This window comes from Paramisgurnus dabryanus, chromosome 6 (assembly GCF_030506205.2).
Source record: "Paramisgurnus dabryanus chromosome 6, PD_genome_1.1, whole genome shotgun sequence".
NCBI lineage: Eukaryota > Metazoa > Chordata > Actinopteri > Cypriniformes > Cobitidae > Paramisgurnus > Paramisgurnus dabryanus.
Genome location: NC_133342.1, coordinates 27,137,164 through 27,159,605, shown reverse-complemented (window position 1 = coordinate 27,159,605; position 22,442 = coordinate 27,137,164).

Here is a 22,442-nt window from a genome sequence, read left to right as displayed (position 1 = left end):
ACTTACAGACAAATGTGTGGTACTTACTTTAGAGTATCTACATGGTAATTAAAGGGTATCATTACTGTACTTATCAGTGGTACAGGTATAGGTATACTGTAACTAACAAGAAACACTACTGTACTACTGTACTACTGTACAAAATAATGTACAATAGAAGTATTTACAGTAGTACTTACAGGCAAGTGTGGGTTGATGACAGATACTTGATGACAGGATTTATTGTGTACGTATTTAATAACTAATAACAAACATTACCGTATCTTTATTGTACCCTTTAAACCCAAGCACTGAAAACCGTACACATAAACTACTGAGTACATTTATTAGTACGTCCATAGTAACTGCATTGAAAGATGACTGTAAAATAAAGTGTTGCATTTTACACAGTTATTACACAGGACCTACCACTTTAGATATAGCATACATACAGTATGCCACTGTGAGTTAAATTAACTAGTCATACCATAAAATAAGATGCATTGTTGGGTTTAAAGTGTACAATAAATGACAAAGATACTGAATACAAAATGGCACATCAGTAATGTTTGTTATTAGTTATAATTTACGCACACTATAAGTACCTGTCATTAATTACACTGGCCTGTAAGTACTATACATTTATCATGTATATACAATTTGTAGGTACTGTAATGTTTGTAATTAGTTATCATATATGTACACTATATAAGTACCTGTCATTAACCCACACTTGCCTGTAAGTACTAAATACTTATATTGTACATTCATTTGTAAGTACAGTAGTGTTTCTTGTTAGTTACAGTATATCTACACTATAAGTAGGTATCTGGTATAACCCAGTACTTACATGTAGTTACATAATAACAACCAAGTATGTACCACTTGTAAGTACTGTAATGTTACCCTTTATTTACCATAGATAATCAAAAGAACCACACATTTGTCTGTTAATACAACATATTTACCATATATGTACAGGGTAAGTACACACATTGTAAAATAAAGTGCTACAGTGCATTGTACACAATACTGAGAATGTTTGGGCTGAGAAAAATGAACTCAATCTAAAAGGCACAAGCGAATTTGAAATGGCAAAATGAACTTGTTACTCTGATCATAGCTCTGATACACTCGCTAGTCTCATCTGATTTTCTGGTTAGTTTTTATGAAAGAGCCTGTCAATTTAAATTGGTTTTCATGGGAGTTTGATGCTATGAAATAGATCAATTTAAACAATGAACATGAGCTCTGCAATGTTTCAAAGATTTTCTCTTGTAGTTTTCCCTTAATTGGCAATGTGTTTGTTTAAATGTCACTTTCATTCCAATCATTTGAACTTTGCATGAAACCATTACTTCTCTTCAAAAATATGCCAGACATCACATCATTTTCCAAATCTTTTACTATAATAATTTGTGAATTAGTAATTAGATTGAATTTGGTAGCAAGTTATGGTACCATTTTATTTTTGATGGTCCCCTTTGACATTCTGTTGACTGTAAGGAACGCTGCACCCAAATGTAAACAAACTCTCATTAGAGCAATGACTTAGTGTCTGAGTTTGCAGTGTATGCATATGCATATAGACCTGGGCAGATTGCGACCACATCCAGGTTATGATGTCATGCACTTCAACGGTTCGCATCTCGAGTGAGCAATGTTGCGCGAGTTACTCACTATCAGACGTGCTGGACAGTCACTTCAACTCGAATATTCAGAGCTCTTTTATTGAGCATCCCTGTTCTGAACAGTACACACTTTCAACATGAGTTAGCTAGTGTGCTGATAATAGATGTGTGAACGGATTGAATAAAATTTATTGAAATATAGGTTTTCAAAAAAAAAATAAAAAAATTTGGAAATACGCATTGTACAACTAGCTTGCATTTTTATTAAAGGTCAAGTAACACACACACACACACAGTTTCTTGTCATGTTTATCTAACACAGTCTCACCCCATGTCGTCAATATTTGACGACACTTGACCATTCGTCATATGTTGACGTGAAGGGTATACCTTTCGCGTCATTTTTTGACGAACTGGGGACTTCAATACTATTACGTCCGTTGCATTCTATTTCCTATTTTATTACCATTTGCGCGTCGGTTTAGGGTTAGATTACGCAAAATTAAACAGTGTACGCGAAATTAAACAGTTGTCACCTGGCGTTGGGGTTAGAGTTAGGTACGCGAAATGAAACAGTTGTCACCTGGCGTTGGGGTTAGAGTTAGGTTTGGGTAGGGATGTCATTATGTAAATCTAACCCTAAACCGACGCACAAATGGTAATAAAATAGGAAAGAGAATGCAACGGACGTAATAGTATTGAAGTCCCCAGTTCGTCAAAAAATGACGCGAAAGGTATACCCTTCACGTCAACATATGACGAATGGTCAAGTGTCGTCAAATATTGACGACATCTTGGGTACCTACAGTATAGATTAGTACTGCATCCTTCATATCTTCGTCTGTTTGTCAGGTTTATAGACTTATAGCTTAAGCATATTAAAAACTACACTGAGCTAACTTTACTAAAGTGTACTAAATGTATACAATGTTAACTACAAACCGGCTGCCAAACCTCCCTTCACATATCAGTGATTCATGATTGCCATCTCCCCTCGTCTTAAGGAAACAAAACATTTGTTATTATCGACGAGGTATTTGTTCCAGAGTTTAGATAGTAGTCAGACCATTAAACAAACCGGAAGTAAAGTTTCGACCAGACGCATAACCGTGGCAATGCATGTGCGTCCGATGAAACTCTATTGTATGTCTCCAAATCCAGCATCGAAATGAGACGTTTTTTTTATAAAACATTACCAAAATGCTGGGAACAAACAAACACACCAGCAACTTTGTTGCTGCCCAAGAAAAACAAACTCGATTCACGGTTCATGTTGCTGGGTACTTTGGGAAGCTGAAAACAAAACAACAAATCAACCATACCAAAAAAAAAAACCTTTCAGAAACTTGTACAAACCCTGACAAAGTGTATTCAGTGTATACTCTTGTCATATATCCAAAAGTTGCTATTTTACTGACAAATGTTGAGAGGGCATTGTTGTTGCTCAAAAGTACATTAACATATAGCAGGTGCGAACCTTTCTACGTGGATTTTTTTTACTTGGCACAAAAATGGACGAACACTCGATACTCGCTGAGCTCTTTATGAATTTCTTGCCAAGAGAGCGTGCACACACTAAAATGTCTGCATTGCAATTGCAAATCTCTCTCACTAAAAATGTACATGTGTGGTCCCAGATTAAAGAATGCCTCAGTGCTCGTGCTCTCTATGATAAATGCCCCGAATTCGTTGCACTTGTTAATTTATTATAATTATTTGCATATGGCCCAGGGCTGACTGCTATGTCACTGCATTAGTGTATTAGTAGATTGTCTACTGTAATGTTCCCCCAATAGACATTCTACTAACTTGGCAACTACATGTCAACTTAGTATCCTATCCTAGCCCTTACAGTCTACCAATACTCTAATGAAAGTTTGTTGACATGTTGATGCAGTGCTACATACAGTCAACAGAATGTGAAATGGAAACCATTAAAATAAAGTGTAACTCAAGTTGGTTCTGGCATATCATTCACAGCCTTAATACAGTACATGGGACATTACTGAGGCTCCAATTTAGTATTGCAACAGTTAACCATGGTAGTGATTTATTTTAATGATTTTTAAGGATATTAGGACTCGGTTTTCAACTTATTGTCAGATATTAATTTTATTATTGTCCAAAAATCCAGGCTGATCTCAAAGGAATTCGTACATATAAAAAAATCTAAATTTGTAAGAAGTTAATCATGCAAAACTTTACAATTATAATAACAAAAAATACTGAAACCCTGTCCATAACCCCAAGTCAGAGGCAAAGGCAAATCGTACAAAATGTATAAATGGGGTCATACTAATTAATATGAATTATAGCCACCCCATAAAATACATATGAATTGCCTTGAGATAGCATTGAAAATCTGATAAAAAGGGATAGTTGATCTAAATATGACAATTCCTCTTATACTGTAATTGCCTCTTATGCCATTCGAGATGTATCCTGTATGTGACTTCCTTTCTTTAGTCGAACACAAACAAAGATTTTGTATTAACAGTGCATGAATTTCCTGAATCAAACCTACAACTTTGCCATTGTGTTGCGCTCTACTTTTTGAGCTTAAAAAATAAACTTTATTCATTTTATTGGTTCATACTGTACTTGTTTGTACAAGAGTATATAAACACTTTGTTCAAAATATAATAGGGAAATAAGCTTCTCTCAAAAAATTGAGAGAAATGACAGTTAAGTGTTGACACAACTCATGTTTTTGCAGTCGCTTCGCGACACATTTATCAAATAATGCACTCCTGCTGCACTGCCATAGTGATGCAGAAGACAAGGAACAGTGTGCCAGACCAAATGAATGTCACTCACCGCTGTACATAAACAGCCCAAGGAAAGCAAATCCATCAGCATAATGACATCATAGTCCCTGCACTCCCTACCGTAGAGTTTTGAGTTAGTACACCCCCCAAAAACGTAGAATAGAATAACGATAACAAATGAAAATGCCCTTTCTCGCAGGCCTTTAAAGTTTACCTATTCACCTGAGGGTCATTTACACACAATGGATTTGTGACTTTAGCCCATGGTTGGAATCTGATATGATGTTCACTGCAACCTTGTGTAATACAGAGAACGCCACGTGTAAGCAGTCAGATTTTTTAATGCTGTTCGGTATTTTCAAATTCGCATTGGAGCTTGACCTTGTTAGAAACTTTAACAGATTATATAAAGACTGCAATGGCCCTGGTTAAGTTGTATTCCCTTTACTGTAGGTTTACAGGCCTAATTAAGTCTACCAGAATTAGAAAAGTAAATTAAACAAACATATGAACAGTTTTGATAAAGTTTTCTCTTGGGTGAGTAGTTTGTTTACACATAGCAAAATTATTGTTTTAAAGGAGCAGTTCACTCAAATATAAAAAAAATGAAAATGAATAAATTACTCACCTTTATGCTATCACAAATTTATTCGATTTCATTTCATTTAGCTGAACAAATAATTTTATATTTAAATACCATCATGATATCTTCTGATATGACAGTAAATGTGGTGAAACTATACATCCATCATAAAATGAATCCATGCAACCGTGTGTTAATATGTTGAAGTGAAACAATATGTTTGTGAGAGAAAACAGTTAATCTTTCGAGCACATTTAGAAACATACAGATCACTGTGGTAAATTCAAATATGGGGGCATTTTGATAACATTGAATCTCATCGGTTCTTGTTTCGAAACATAATCAAAAATAATTCAATTAGGAAGACATATGAAGAGTCTCGTTCCAAAACGCGACAAACGACATTTAAAAAAATGAGTTACTGCCAAAATCAGCATTGTATCAGGTCAGTATTAAAAAGTAAATTCTTAATTTTATGCAAAATCCAATATCCGCTGCGTTATTCTGTCATATTTTCTCCCTTTTTGAGCCCAGAGGATCTTGAAAAGATGAAAAACTTTCGATTATTTTACTCGAAATCAAAGAATGTCGAGCAGAACCAAAATATTTCACAGCTGATCGCTGTCAAAAAAGTTCAGCGACGACGTCCCAAGGATGACAGCAGCAATGACAGTGTTCTTAATATGACAAAGTAAATGTTTTGAGTAATGCCATTAATGTTTATTTTTAATCAGTGTATATCACTAGTAAGCTAAATAAATATAACATGGCAAAAATGAATGCACATTTATATATTGTAGAATTATAGCATTTTGAAAAAAAACTTGTCATGGATTTATTTATAACCTAAAGATGCTATGTGAAAGTTTGTAACAGAAAATAGTGTTTTTCATCTGGTCACTTTCTTTGGTATAAAAAAACAAGTTTTTACCGAAATTAGTCAAAATGAATTTATTACGTTTTGGAACCATACTTGTAATATGTGCGTATGTACTTGATGTGCTTTGCCATGTTTACCCCTATATAAGAATTTAACATGATAGCATTTTAAATGGTAAAGCCTAAATACACTTTGAGTTGCTTTTGATAATGTTATGTAAATATAAATATTGAAAGTAAAAAAAAAAACATGTCACTGTGTCTTAACTGGCCTGGTTAGTAAACTTTTTTAAATAATGTTTTGTTCTACTGTATTTGATTGTAGTTTAAGTAAACAGTCATAAACTCCCATCACATGCTAATAACATTGTCTGATGATTTTTCAAGAACCTAAAATTTGATTTGAATTTGTATTAATCATTGTGTTAATAAATTGGATAATGTATGCTATGATTGACAGAGGGTCAGAGTGTGAACGCAGGAGGCAGAGCGGGAACGCGCATGAAGAGGGATAACGCAGCTCTGTATTACTTCTTCCACAGTGTACACAGAACAAAAGAGCATAAAATAATATAGCCTAATTGGTTTTGGAAATTTTGCCTATGCGACTGCTGTTTCATTTGCAGGAAAATCCTCCTGATCAGATAATGTCTGCACTTTGACTGTAACAAACTTCCATTCAAAATCTTGATTCCTCAATTTAAATCAAATTAAAATCGCATCAAAACCTATATTTGAAATTAATAAAAAAATCTGTAAAATCGAGAGCCCAATTTACAATGATAAACAGGATCAGTTTCGCAATTTTTAGCGTTTTGAGCGTTTGTTGCAAAAGGTAAGTTGTGCAGTGACTCTCATGAATTGCGTGAGTCCAAGAAAGCGTCATGACCGGAATCTAGTTATTTTTGAGAATGCCCCAATCTCAAAATTAGACTGGATTTCACAGAGAGGGTCACAAAAAATTACACCCTTGCCAAAATATCCACCACAACAGAGGTTCAGTAGTTACTAAAGCAAGTCATTATTTTCTTCCTACTGCTGTTTGAACAACTGAGAGATGTTTTCTAGCCTCTAGCAGCAGGTCTAGGTGGTTGTAGGGTCAGAAGCTCCCCTCATAAGCAGGAGGCTAAAGGCTGGACGAGACTTAATGAGCTGTCGCGTTCAACTGCCCGACATCCTCCAGGCCTGCACATGCTTTTTGTCTCTTTTTCTCTGCCTCTCTCTCTCTCTTTCTCTCTCTCTCTCTTCTTTCTCTGACCTTCTACTGTCAGCAGAACTGGTCTTAGAATCAATTCATCCTACACAAGAAGGGATTGGAGAAGTGGGACGAGACGAAACTGGGTGTTGAATAACTGTCAAGCTTCACTTTAAAATAACCCTGCAGCACCCCACATGCAATGTATTGAAATTTCCTACATGAAGAGCTTTCGGACATATTCAAAATCTGAATAGAAAAAGTACTTGAAATTGTTTTTCAAAGCAGGGAAATAGAATCAAAAGTTATTTTGTGGCACTCTTTACCAGGGTAGTTGAGTTCAAGACATTTTGATGGCTACAGATTAATCTGAGTGACCCTAAACAGATCATGCAATCTATAAAAAATGCATGAACGCCCCTCAGATTGAGTTTATATGCACCCTTTAGCTATGTGATGATGGATAAACATCGCATGAGATGTGTCCCTTACAGTATTACTAGGGTGAATCAGCTTGCTTTTACCACACGACGGTTATTCACTTTGAGTACTTAAAGTTGGCGTGTGTGTGTTTATATGCACACGTTTGAACTTTTCACTCACAGTACGTGTATGTATTTTTGGATCTGAATTAGGAACGAATTGTGATAGACCACCTGTTTCGTGGTATCGTATCATCATAACACAAAAGTAGAAAAGGTAATGTGCATTTTATGGGCTAAAGTCAATTTTATCTTGGTGACACAGGTGTGAGGATATCTAAATTTAATTGTTTCAAGTTTAAAATATGAATAATGTTGCAGTGGCATTTGGAAAATTGCTATGCCAAGCTCCTAGAGCTAAATTAACCCCAGGAGGATAGACGGCATTCCTGCAGGTGCTGATTAAACCCAATCAAAGAACGATTAAAAACAAATAAATTAAATGAAATTGGTTATGCCACTCATATAAGGCTTCTTTTTCAAGCACTTATTGTCTGTATTTCTATTTTCTGTAAATAAAATTTCTAATATTTGTGTCATAAAATAAGACATCATACAGTTATTTTAAAAATGCTGGGATGTCACAGTCTTTAATAAGGTGCACAGGCTTAGAGATATATGACTCTCTGCATCCCATTGAGGGGGCTGAAGATGGGCGTTTACTTTAGAAAAGTTTTAATGAAGCTTTAAAACTATTTTCACAGAAATTGTTATTATATAGGGGACTACGGATGAAAATTAGCCCTCGGCTAAATCCGGTACAATACATGAAATGAACATTTTATGTTAAAAATTGTGCATGGTCCCATTATAAATAAATAAATGAATGAATATTTTTGGAACAAAAATATAAATGAACAGACACTGAGTAAATGTATAGATAAAGGCATGTAATGCTGGGATTAATTTCTGTAAATATAACAGAAAATGTGAGGAGCCTTTTACTTGTGTAAAAATTAGTTTAAAAATAATAATATTTTAAATATTGATAGTAGATATTAGTTTAAATATTAGTTGGTATGTTTGTTTTTTTGTTTTTGCAGTCATAATTTTACAGTTTCTACAGTAGGGGTGAGCGGGGCATTTACATATGTATACAGGGGTTAGCAATTTGTGCTTTTGGTCTTTTTCTCTTACTGTCAGAAGATCATCTCCTGTGAATGTGTGAAAGGTTTGATGTGTTTTGGTTAAGATATTGATTAAAGAGTGTTTTGGAGGCATAAAATTGCAACGCGCAAGTGACTTTGTGGGCGGATCTTGGGCGCTGTTGCTATTTTCCCGGCAGGAGAAATAACTCTTGCGCCGGGCGCAAATCAATTAGGGGTTGGTCTGAAGTAGGTTCATTATTCATAGGTGTGGTTTGGGCGTAACGTCAAATAAACCAATCAGAACGCTATCCAACATTCCCTTTAAACGCAAGGGTGCAAGTTCCATGGCGGGTTGCTATTATTATGACGGATTTACCAGGCGCACGCCAGGAGCGGTTCACAGCCGAGGAGACCGACGTTCTTGTAAGAGCAGTCAAAGACAGAGAAGTTGTTTTGTATGGGGATAACAGAAACCCGCCCAAATCAGCGTAGGTTAAACAGGCGTGAGAGGAAATAGCCACAATTGTCTCATCAGCTGGCATCCCTATCGTTGCGCCAAGCGCTACAATGATGTCAGGAGACGGGGGAATCCCAAGCTTGCCAGCATAAATCGGGCACACAGTGTAACGGGAAGTGGATCTGCCTCTACACATCACCTGACGCCAGCAGAGGACATCCCTGCGTCCACCCTCACCGCTGAAAGGGTTTGGGGGCTTTGAAATCGGACCCAAGAAACAAAAGCAAGGTCCAACCCCAAAGTACTCTTACAAATCAAGTTCATATACATTAAGGTTTCTTATGAAAACATTTTAATTATTTTTTACATAAAATAAACGTAATACAGCCACACAACAAATATGAAAATACTTTAATTGTTATTTGCATGAGAATTTTTTAGCGCAGCCACACAATAAATAAAAACTATCACCACAATGCTCACCACAATGATTTCCCTTATCTCATGTGTTAATATTTTTTATTGTAACAATTTATGATTTGCCAAAAATAACTGTTGCATCTGTGTAGATTAGATAAGCAAAGTGTGTGCGCGTTGTGCACGCTATACATTATGGTCAAGCATGCGCCCTGACTTTAGACTATTTTTTTTGGTCAGTGGCGCAATTGTTTTTTGAAACTGCAAAATAGCATCAGGGATGGTTTACGTCGCAACACGCCTCCTTTTTTGCGCTGAACTGCCCAGGGAGCGCAAGTTCATTCCCTAGTTTGATGACGTGCGTCTGTGGAGGGAAAAACCCGCTGTGCGCCGGTGCAAAATACGAATGATACATGCGTCACTGACAAAGTCAGTTGCGCTGGGTGCAAGATAGGGCCCTATGTCTTTTATAACTTAAATATTTTTTGAATGATAGAGCCAAAGTCAAAAAACTTTAGGTTGTGTCTCCCTTATATTTTGCATAAGCCTTCAGCATTTATCTTCAATAAACATGGCAACCCCATGATGCACTGCTACAAGCTCTTAAAAAAAAAAAAAAAAAAAAAAAAAAAAAATGGCAGACAGAACCTAGTTCAATGCTGAGCTTATTTTTATGCAAAATGTAAATTACAGTATCATAACATAAAGAGCTTAGCCACTAAACGCAGCCTCCGTCAAATAATTAATTTAACACAATGTCATTTTTTCAGCAAAGTCCTTAAAGTGCACGAAAGGAATCAAACTTGGGTCCCTCGTGATGACTTAGACCAAAATACAACCCAAATGTGGCAGCTATGTGTACATGCAATATATTATTTTTTAATTCGTTTTATTATTAATTTAGCTTTAGTGATTTTCTATCTTTGTACAATGTCGTGTCCAAAAAAGTGTTTTTCTTTTTTTATGGATCTTATGTGCACTTTTGTTTTGCAGGGAAAGTAAATAAGGCATTCTGGATACTAATTAATAACCTTTTTCATTGCCATTAAAGTGAAGTACTGAACCTAAACATAACACTGATAAAAAATGCTCATTTACTAGAGAACATGCCAGATGCATTTAGACGGTTTTGCATCTGAACTCTTCAAATATTGTTTCATATACAGTAGTTATACAACATAGTAATTATGTGAGACTTGAAGAGCGTGTCACATGAGTGACTGATCACAAAGTTGCTGCCTCTAAAGAGGACTTCAAATCTTAAATGTCTTATACAAGGTTCTAGTTCAGTTGGCATGCTGTCAGTGTAGACAGAAGCCCATGTGGGCTGCATTAAATGTGTCAACTCCCTAGGTTTTCAGAGCCTCCGTAACCTTTAATAAAAATGGAAAGGGACTGAGTCGAAGCTGCTATAAGGATCTTTGTTTAGACCAGGTTAAGCATTAGTTGTCTCAAAAATTTTGAAGCTACCTACCAAAATCTTTTGTGCATCATAGATGAGCATCTGACTGAGAGAAAAAAAATATACACTCTAATTGTGGATTAAATAGGGAATCCCATAAAAGACAACATGACATGAACCCTTCATTATTATGGCAAGCCTATGATCCATTGCATACAAGTTAAAATATAAGTTGTCCCAAATGACGAAATATACGCTATACATTTAAATTATGTACTATGTACTCAACCAAGGGTAGTGTCATCCCAAACCAGAACACTTAACTCTTTCACCGCCATTGATGACATATCTCGTCAATCAGACGAGATATCTCGTCAATCAAGAGAAAACGGTTCCCTGCCAATGACGAGATTTTCAGTCTTTCTGCAATACCGCTATTATCGCAACTTTTTAAACCCGGAAGTATTGCCCTATGGCAAGCGGCTGCATGTCCGTGTCTGTTTTAAAGATCGCTCTGAATGGGATCTCTATGAAAAGTCCGTCACAAAAATTGAATTATCTCTGCTTTTTGCTCAAAATGTGGTGTTTTTGCAGAAACCTACCCATATTCAAAAGTTGATTACAAAAGAACCACTGAAGGTAGGATGAAACGTTTTTTTTTTTTTATTTATTTATTTTTTTTTTTTTTTTGAAAGCAGAGGGTCTGTTCTTTCATTTGGTAAATTGTATGTTTATATATTTAAAGAAGAACATTTTCTGGAAGGCATTAAACTTTGGTGAAAACCATGAAAAACGCTGGCGCTGGCTGGCAACTTTTTTTTAAAAAAACGCTGGCGGTGAATAAGTTAAAGGAAAAGCCCCCGTTTTTCAATATTTTACTTCTTAACTCAACTTAGACAAATTAATACACACCTATCTTTTTTCAATGCATGCTCTTTTAATCTTTGTACAGCCCACCGTGAATGTGTTAGCATTTAGACTAGCCCCATTTGTTCCTTAGGATCCAAACAGGGATGAATTTTTCCTATTTAAAGACTGTTACATAAGAAGTTACACAAGTAAGTATGGTGGCACAAAATAAAACTTTTGTTTGGAGCCATAGAAATGAATGGGGCTAAGCCAAATGCTAACACATTCACAGAGCGCTGTACAAAGATTAAAATTGCATGCATTGAAAAAAGATAGGTATGTATTAATTCATCTTAAGTTGAGGTAAAAACATATTTTTAATATTGAAAAACGGTGGTGTTTTCCTTTAATGCTTTTTGTTAACAAACTATATGCAGTTTCCCAGACAAATGGCAAATGATGTCAAACACATATAATAAAAGTCAATGTCAGTCAGTTTGTTCATTATATTTTAGATGTCAGTGCATCATCCAGGTGATTAGATGCTGAACAAAATCATGCTGAAAAGTGATTTGGGACTCACCTATTGTTTAAAAAATACTGTATTTTCAGATCTAGGTATATTGGTAGGAAAAGTTTCAAGCATTGACTCGTACTTATACATTAGCATTACAATCAAACAAAAGCATTAGTCAGGACTCTTATGTGAATTGTGTTACATGAAAGTGACTAATAGCAAAATTGCTGCCTCTAAAGAGCATCACAAATCAGTGACTTATACGAGGTTCCAGTTCAGTTGGCATGCTGTCTGTATAGACAGAAGCCCATGTGGGCAGCAGAAAATGAGTCAACTCCCTAGGTTTTCAGGGCCTGTATAACTGTCAACAAAAATAGAAAGAGCTTCAATGTTTCAGTGGAGAAGGAGCTGATTTAGAGATCTAAGTTGCGGCTAGGCATAAGGTGATGAGTAGCACTACATTTCGAAAAGTCCAGGAGTCCCTGTAGAAATGTCCTCTGTGTTTGTAAAAAATTGGAGAGGGAAAGATTTGTAAAAATAAGGCTTCGTGTTATAAGCATCAAAAGTACAAAAAAAAAAACAAGAGAAATGATAACAGAACCACTATGTTATCGGATGTAGATAATGATTGTCATAGAAAGTGAACCTGTCTAATAAATAGTGAATATAAATATATATTCAATATTTTTGAATATATTAAAAAAGAATACAGAGCAACTTGCATTTCAGATAATGTTTGGCTAGTCATATATTTTTCTGGCAACAAAACTGTGCCATTATACTAAATATCATCTATAGTACCTTTTTTTTTGTTGTTTGTCATTTCAGCTATGAGCAAGTATAGTATACTTTAATTTAGATTAAGTGGAATAATTACAATTATTCAATAATTAGTGAATTTTACGTAATGTCTGTGTGAAAAGGGCTTAAGACTGCACTACAATTACAGGCAAGACACTGAAGCTGCACAGGCTGTAATTCATGCATGGTACAGTATGTGCCTAATTCATTTGTGAAACTGGTTTTCTGCTCTCTAGTGTTTAATTGGATCTACTTGTCACATCACAGTTCTGAGGGTCTTTAATATTTAACAAGTATGTTCATTATCTGATTACAGTAGTGCTGCAGTATGTTTTTAAGAAACATGTTGTGTGTTGGCCATAAAAAACATAATGCAGTAAGTACTGGGCTTGTTGAATGACGGGCACATTCCTCACCCATTACATTAAATAATGTTTTTTTTTTCATTCTCTTAACATCTTTGTCACAATAAAGGTTTAAATATGGCAGACTTCAAAGGGATTTTTTATTCCAGAGCCATACTAAAGAACCACAGAAGCATGAAACACATAAGCTTTTCTTCTTGCACTGTAAAAGTAGTGAAACATGTAGTGGGGATTTTCTAAGAGGGCATTAAATATTAATTTTATGGACATTTCTGTTAACCACTGTAAAACACAAGGTGTTACATTTTTTTTGACACAAGGAACTAAAAATGCTATCTGTACATGTATTGTGGTGAAGTAATATATATGAAAGTCGACTACAGTATAGTATGACCACACTGTGTACGTGTCTTACTAACAGTAAAGCAGCTACACAGTTTGAAATGAAAAGCAGACACTTTTCCACCTGGCAACATTAATAATTAGTGTTGACATGTATTTGTCTTTACTTGGTTCTTCTGAATGGAATACATTTCCCTTCAGAATTCCTTTGTAAAAATACACTTATGAATATATTCATAAAGGTTTCAGAAATGTTCAGGCAAATATAAAAAAGTAAGACTGTTTCCCAGAACTGTTTGGATTTTTTTTTTGTTATATTGGAATTGACTAAATATTGTTTACTTTAGGCCTTGGTGTTTAATGACACTTTTCTATCACTCTAAAATGAATCAGAGTCTGATGAGAATAAGAAATTAAACAACAGCATCTGTTCTCATTTATGGAAACCATTAGTTGGAAAATTGATAGATTAAACTGATAGATTATAAATGTTCTTGACTGGTTAAGTATTCATTTAAATGATTGAATATAACAATAGTAGGCATGGGCCAGTAGGAGATTTTTGGTGATATGATAACCTTAAGCAAAAATAACAGGGTTTCACGGCATTGCAAGTTTGCAAAATTAAAATGTGTTATTTTCAAATGTCTGTGTATACAAACAACTTTTCAGCTGGACACAATACATTTTAATTTTGAGCAACATTTGCAAGTTAAAAATAAAGCCTTTAAATGATACTATTATTTCAAAATAACACTATATTCATTAATTAATATTTAATTTAAAAATCAAATCAATTACATGACCTTTGAGATTTAACTAATTGTGTATAAACACAGCTCATACCTTGGGAATGGTATGACAGAAAATGTTGGTTTTGAAACCCTTTTAAACCTTGGTATAAGAAATTAAGCTCTTTTCAAAGTTGTAATATTATGGAACTCATTTTAAGTCATCAGGTCTGATTCTGTGTCTTGTTTAAAAACTATTAAAATCAAATGGCAAGTTAAAAAGCAAATATAATATAGTGTATGAACGTATTGCGGGTAACACTTTACAATAAGGTTCATAAGTTAACATTAGTTAATGTATTAACTAACTTGAACACATTTGTTACATTTATTAATCTCAGTTAATAGAAATAAAGATTTTAATTGTTTGTTCATGTTAGTTCACAGTGCATTAACCAGTGCCGGCCTGAGCCTCTTGGGGGCCCTAAGCAGAATGTGTTTGGGGGCCCCCCTCCCACCACGCGGACACAAATGTCACGCTCTAATGTTACATTATAAATGAATAATAATTTAAATAATGAAAAAAATCTATACTTAAATAAAATACTTTATTCTTCAATGTGTCATGTCATATTAACAGGCTATGGAATGTTAACATTGGCCAACAAGAAAAACCTCATCTGCTGCATCATCAGCTGTGGAGACACTGACACTTGATGAAACATCAGGGGCGGGTGGAGTTGGTTGTGCTCCAAAGTACTTCAACAGTGTTCCTGAAAAAAATAGCATTGGATAAGTGCATAGTTGATCGAGCAGAATGAGTTTATTTTGCTTATTTTTCATTACTTACACAACAAGCAATAAATAAATAAATATAGGATAGCACTGTTACATCACTACCCACCATATAAATAAGATTGAAGTCCATTTTCATCACAGAAATCTCCCTACCCAACATGGTATTGGTATATATTCTCATAAAGTCCAATACCATCTCTTACCAAAGATCTTAGACAGAGAGCGCATGTGCTTTGCCTATGAAGCTGGAACGTTACCGATGTTGGAACGTTCACTTCAACACATACAGCAATGCTAGCTAGGGGTGTGATATATCACAAAACTCACGGTTCGGGTCACATTATGGTTTTTGAGGCACAGATCTGATCATTTTTCGGATCAGCAGAATAAGGGGTTGGAAAAACTAATAAAAAATGAAGAAATTACTTACAAACATTTATAAAAAGAACAAAGTTGCACATTAAGTAAGGGCTAAAATTAGCATTAGGAACAGAAATCAAATCAAATGAATCATAACACTTTATTGTATGAATTAAATATAATTATTCTTTTTTAGAGCTACAGAAGTGATTTTCTCTTTGTCTTGGAAGGTTTGATTAACATTAATGACACAGACTTAAGTAGGTTAATTAAGGTTACTGTCTCTTTAAGAGAAGCACGGACCTGGTTTCTGCCTAATCTATACATAAACCGTCTAAAGACATAAACAACTGTTTTTATTGGAAAAGAGTACTGTGGAGATCATTTTGTTTGTATGTGCCCTGTCAAGAACAGAAAGATTTTATGTGTGCCCTACTAAGTGCACTTATACGCGGCGCGCTCACACAGACGGAAATACAGACGGCGGAGCATAAAAACGTTATGTTCTTTTCAGTGCTCTATTCCTCAAATATATGTTAATGGACTACAGTATGACACAAAATAGCGTAACTCTCTCTAAAGTTTAAACATCAAGTGTTAGTGTTCTGATCTCTGAAGGGAGCTGGGCTGGACAATTTAAACCGCATGGGCTTGCAGAATACTGCTCACTTTAGCGCCTTTTTGCGGGATAAAATGTTTAAAATCACTTGAAATGTTAACTTTTGCAAGCCTTTGAAACACGTGCAAATGATAAACTTTCACTATTTAAGCGCATGCGAGCCGAACCGTGGGTCGATCACGGTCACGGATTAACGTCGATCTGTCACACCACTAACACAAATTAAACATACTGTATATAATCATGCAAACATACCTTTATCTTGCTCTTTTTTCTCATCCTCTGTCCTTTTCTTTGTTCTCTTTTCGGCCCCAGAGGGATATATCCTTTTTTTTGACATGTCAAATGGCTCATCATTGTTTACAGTGAGTGACGACGTTGTGCACTTGCGCGCAGGTGGCGCAGGTGTCTATGTTGCGCCTGACTAAAACGCTAGCACTGCAGACACATAGTTGTCTGCAAATCAAAATTTTCTTGTCTTTAATTATTCATTTATAAATTCGTATTCATTCATTCATCCATTTATATTACCTGTTTAAGTTATTTAATTGTATAAAAAATAAAAATAAAAAAACGATTGGGGCGGGGGCCCCCTGGTGGCCAGCGGGGCCCTAAGCAGCCGCTGTGTCGCTTATGCCTCGGGCCGGCCCTGGCATTAACTAACATTAACAAGATTTTAATAAAGCATTAGTAATTGTTAAAATGAACATTAACAAAGATTAATAAATGCTGTATAAGTGCGGATCATTATTCGTTCGTATTATAAAGTATATGTTAAGCTTACTCAGAGTTGTTTTCTTTACGAATTTTTATCTCTAATAAGACCTGACTGCATTTAATATTTTAGTTTTTAAGTATTTAAGCTATATATAATTAGCAGTGCTAGGTAATGTGTTTTTTTATTAACACAGACAGCTTTCACTTTTTTAAATCCTACAGTAAGGCAAGTATCCAATAGCCACACATCCAAAACTACCTTTCTCTAAACTGTGTGTTCACAGAAATGACCATCTTTGAATACATACTTTTCACCAATGGACATTTTGACATAATAATGTGTTTGTGACTATTCAAGTGCAAAGCCTGAAAGTAGAAATTACTTTGGTCCTTGCGTGCTGACAGGCAGAATGCACACGTTTGCTAACGGTAAGATGACATGATAGTGGACAGATGACTTTGTTTTGTGTCCCAACAACTTATCATAAGGATACAAAATAATAAACAATAAATTGTGCATTATGATTGCTTCACCAGGTCCTTGGCATTTATTTGAAACAACAGGTTTGCCACACAGGTTTCACACATACCTATAACGTGTGTATCCTTTTAAAAATAATGCACTATAATTTACATTAACCTTAAATTAAACTATAGATAATGCCATGACGTGTGTTTGGGAGATTGTGATTGACTGTGTGGGTTGCTATGGTAACATGTCGCAATGTGCTAGAGAGAGGGGTCGTTCATGTGCCTTAGTAAAATAAAGCCAAACATGTTCACCAAGTTGTCTAATCTGTATCATAACAGAATATTAGATCATTAAATTTTTATGAGACCTTTTTAATTTTTGTGATTATTTTGTGATGAAATGACAACTTGTGCAGGAAAGCAAAAAATCTGCAATTTGTTGATTTTGCACTGTGTTCCATGATAGCTGAATCACAGAAAACTGGAGCGACTGATCTATGTATGTAACAATGACACCAAATTGCTTACAGTAGAATAAAAAAATTAAAAGAAGGAAAGCATGTCACATAAGAGAACATACTTCGAAGATACACAGAGACACAACTTTAGTGATTGAGGATCTTTGTGCATTTTGGGTCTTTTAACATCATACACTGTAACCTAGGTGACCCAACCCTGGTTAATTAGTGCCTGGCTTGTGTCCCAGCATCACCGGCCCACAGAACGCTCCTCATAAGCCACAGCCATCTGGAGGCCCTTACTGGAGCCTTCATGGTGGACTTGATGGCTTTCCTCTTGCAACCTCAGTATGTAGACCTTATGCAGTAACTGCCAGCAAAGTCTCTACACCCCACTTGACTTGACTAACAGCAGGCCTACCACCCTGCTCTTCTGGACTCCTCCACCAGCTCCTGATACTTGATCTGCTTCCGTCCATTTTCCTCTTCAGTCCAGTCCTCCCAAGTAACCGCAAGCTATATCAGGAGCACCTGCTTTTAAGTGGCTGATGTAAGCATCACATCTGGCCTCAATGCAATTTCCACAATGTGGACTGGCAACTTAAACTGCCTCCCCAGATCAACTTGCACTTCATTACTCTCGTCCGGGCGGAACCATCTTCACCCTTTCTGTTCCGCCCATAAAAGTCATTCCGTGACAATTTCACACCCCACATTTTCAGCTGGGATGGCCATGGTGCTGAACTCAAGCGCATCAGGTGTTAATAGATCACCCGCACCTGAGGAACATAAACTCTGCTTATTTACGACCCTGATCTACATGTACATAGTTATTTTGAAAAACTGAGACATTTCCCTTCATTTACAAGCAAACAGAGAACTCACCTCTGAAACCGATTCTTTTAAAAACTCCGGTCAGAGTGGAGATTTTGAAAATCTTCAGTTGCATGTAAACTGAGACAAACGGATGTTTAGGCAGCCAACATCACAGTATGCGCCAGAGCTCGCACCTACTTCAAAAGTGTGACCTTGTTCAAAAGAGGAACAGGAAGTGATTCATTGCTGTTTTCGGGATTCTGATTAGCTTACTTGGGCTAGAGCTTATCATTACACCATATAAACAGGGGTACGTGTCAATGAACACTTTACTGAAAACTGACACGTGTGCAAAAATTTATTTTTAAAACCAGAGACGTTGAAATGTCCGTTTATGAAAATAGCCGCCCATGTGTAAACGTAGTCTCAGAAAATAACCTGCATATAATACTCCCATCTGCCCTTTTTTGGAATTGCACTCTAACACTAATTTGCCCTGTTTAGTAAATCTGGCCCTTGATGTTTTACGGGCTTGTCTAACAGATCTCGTCCAGGAGATCTTTTTCTTCAGTGTGCCCTTTTGCCTTGACCATGGTCCATGTTGCTGCCATCCCACCAGGGCAGTACTTTCTTCTTGAGCATCATACTGCACCTCTTCCAAGACTAGCTTCCTGTGATCCCTACCTTGGACCTTGTAGATGGTACAGCTACTGTACTCACAAAAGCCCTCTGGCTATTAGATAGGACTTGAATTTTTCCAGACTTTCTTGTGCTCTCCACTTCCTATGTGTCTGCACAATGATGACTTCTTATGCCACCTTTGAGTCTTTGGAGTACTGGTAGAGTAGTGCCTCTCTGGTATGGGAAACCTTGAATTCTTTGTTTAGGCTGCTAAATGGAAGCTGTAATGGAGCACTGCAATACTTGCGCTGCATCGCAGTCCCAGAAGGTAGCTACTGACCTTCTTCTCCATGTTGAAGAATACCCCAAACACCAACAGTGGACAAAGTACTCTAGGTAAGATGCTGTCTTAATATATCCAGGCCATAAATCAATCTGGTAGTCCAGACTTTTCGACTGTGAAGAGCCAATATTTAAGCTTCCTAAAGGTGGCTTGGAAAGCTGTAGCATCCCTAAGACTGCAGTTAATCTTACCAAAGCTCCTGATCTGTGATAGGTGGAATTACATTGCCACGCACCTGGAAGTGGATCTTTCCACCACATTGCCCCTCTTTAACACCATGGATCTGGACTTGTCGGGCTCAAAACTCATCCTCACCAAGGATCCATTTTTCTGGGCCTTGGAGAATCCAACGAGATCATGTCACTACACCAATACTGTAGTAACAGTGGCTGTGGTCATCCATAAAGGCTCAGACTTGGACAGGAACCCTCTGCACTCAGCTTCTATGGCCTTAACAGCCATATTATATTTTCTTTCATCTATCATAAATATATGAGAATGAAATGATCACATTATGCACAGCATGCTCTAAAGAATATTTTATTATGCTGCATCGATAAACATGACAAACTTGGGGCCAACTGTTAAATTGATACAATTACTACAGTGTATAAATGTATCTGAAATACACAAACAAATTATAGTCTATATAACATACCCATATTTCAAGATATGCAATGAATCCTTGTTTCCCGCAAAACACAAAATTTGACCATATGTCAAATTATTGAATTACTGCTGTCTGCATAGTCAGGCGGGTTCATGCAGACAGCAGTAATTCATATGCTTGTGAATCAGGAACACAGAAGCAACTCTCACTATCCAATGTGAAAAGGACAACCAGTCTTTTCAGATAATAGTTATAAAATGGATAAGAGCTGCCAAATACAGGATGAAAAAGACCTATGCATCAGCTAATGGACTGCAGAAACATGTGTGTAGTGAGTCATAGTTTTTGCGTGACATGAAAATACCAATAACTGGGGCTACTCACTCGGTTTCGTCTATATCTATATCTGCATATAGTTTTTGAAATTTTTTTCAGCAAATTGGCCTTTTGTGTCAGGTACTGTATGGTATGTCTACTTAAAGAACACCTATCTTCCGATTCAAGATTTTACATTTCCTGTGGTGTATAGGTAGGTATTAGTACATGTTAACGATATGCAAAAGGTACAAACCCCAAAGTAAACGATGACGCGAATCATGATTTCCAACGTAAATCTCTTTTCTCGGACTACAATAGACACATGGATTGTGTGCGAGGGTTTACTTTCTGGGCCTGTTGATGTGATGTGGACCGACATTATCATAATTCCTCCCGCTTCAGACTCAGCCTGTAGTTAACTCCTGTTAGCATTGCATTGTGAGCGAATCTTTCAAACATGATAAGAAGCGTCCCATTTCTGGCTGACATCAGAGGTATTCAGGCCAATCGCAATGTACAAGTTGACTAGCCAATCAGCTTTGTACAAAATCAGTGCATTTCAGGAAAACAGGAATATCAGGAGCTACAAAAATGTACGGTATGTGGAAAATAATGTGTTTTTTTAACCATAAACCATGTGAACACCTTGTATTATACCAAATATACAACATAACCTTGTTTTTTAGCAATGAAATAGGCCCTTTCAAATCTATCCACATTCTTCTTGTCAGTCAGTGGAATCTTTTAATCTAAACCTACACTTATTGTTTAAACACTTGTGTTCGTATGTCTGTTTATTAAACTGTTAGTTCCAGTCCTTACAACGTCCTTCAGCTGTGACATTCACAATACAACACTTATTGCTATTTGTATACTTTATGGGAGGTATTTTTATATCCAGATTTGGAGACCCCATATAGTTTAGGATACAATTACAAAAATATTCGTTTTTTTCTCTCTTTCACTCTTTTTCTTTTACAGTATATAGTACACATTAGCATTTAAATAGCCCAACAAGTAAATGTTGAGAAATATGATAAATTATCATTTTAAAGTACTATTTTTCCCAGAAATATTTAATGTATTCAAGATTTGACAAATATATGAATGCTAGACTCAGGATTCATTTAGCTGTAATTAAGATTGATAATACTGGAGGACCGTAACAATTTAAGATATGAGCCAATAGCAGGTACGTGTTGGCAAACAGCTCTTGCATGTATCAGATTACACGATACACTCTCAAACTCAATTAAAGTTTCATTAAAATGTTGCCTCACTTTCACATCACGTCCTTTGCATTGGGGCTATCGTTTTTGTTGTTGATGATTCAGTTGTGTGGTGCCTGGGGGAAAATATATGACACCTTTATACCGAAGGTGGGAACAGACAAGTTGGATCTGATTGAGATGAATGTCCCAGCTGCATCACAATAGACTATAAATATTTGATGGGTTAATGTGACACTGCATCATGGGTAATTAATGGCTGTGGTATTAACATTTGGATTGATCAGGACTGCGTCCTTTTCCTGTCTGCATCCTGCTGCACATCAAAACGTCAAAGACATCACAACAAACACTAGCAGATACAAGAAGATTGTCGAATATTGTAAACTGTCAAGATCCAGGTGCAACAAATCAGGCTAGAGATCCCTGCATGCACAAAACTCATAACATGAGTCTTGATGCTCTGAAGGAACATCTGTGTAAGACTGCCAATTTAAGAGGCAGCGCCCTGTTGAGAGACATCCGAGACGATGAAGATTTTAAATGCAATAAATAGAGGAAGTGAGGCTGTAAAAGATGATGGGCCCTATCTTGCA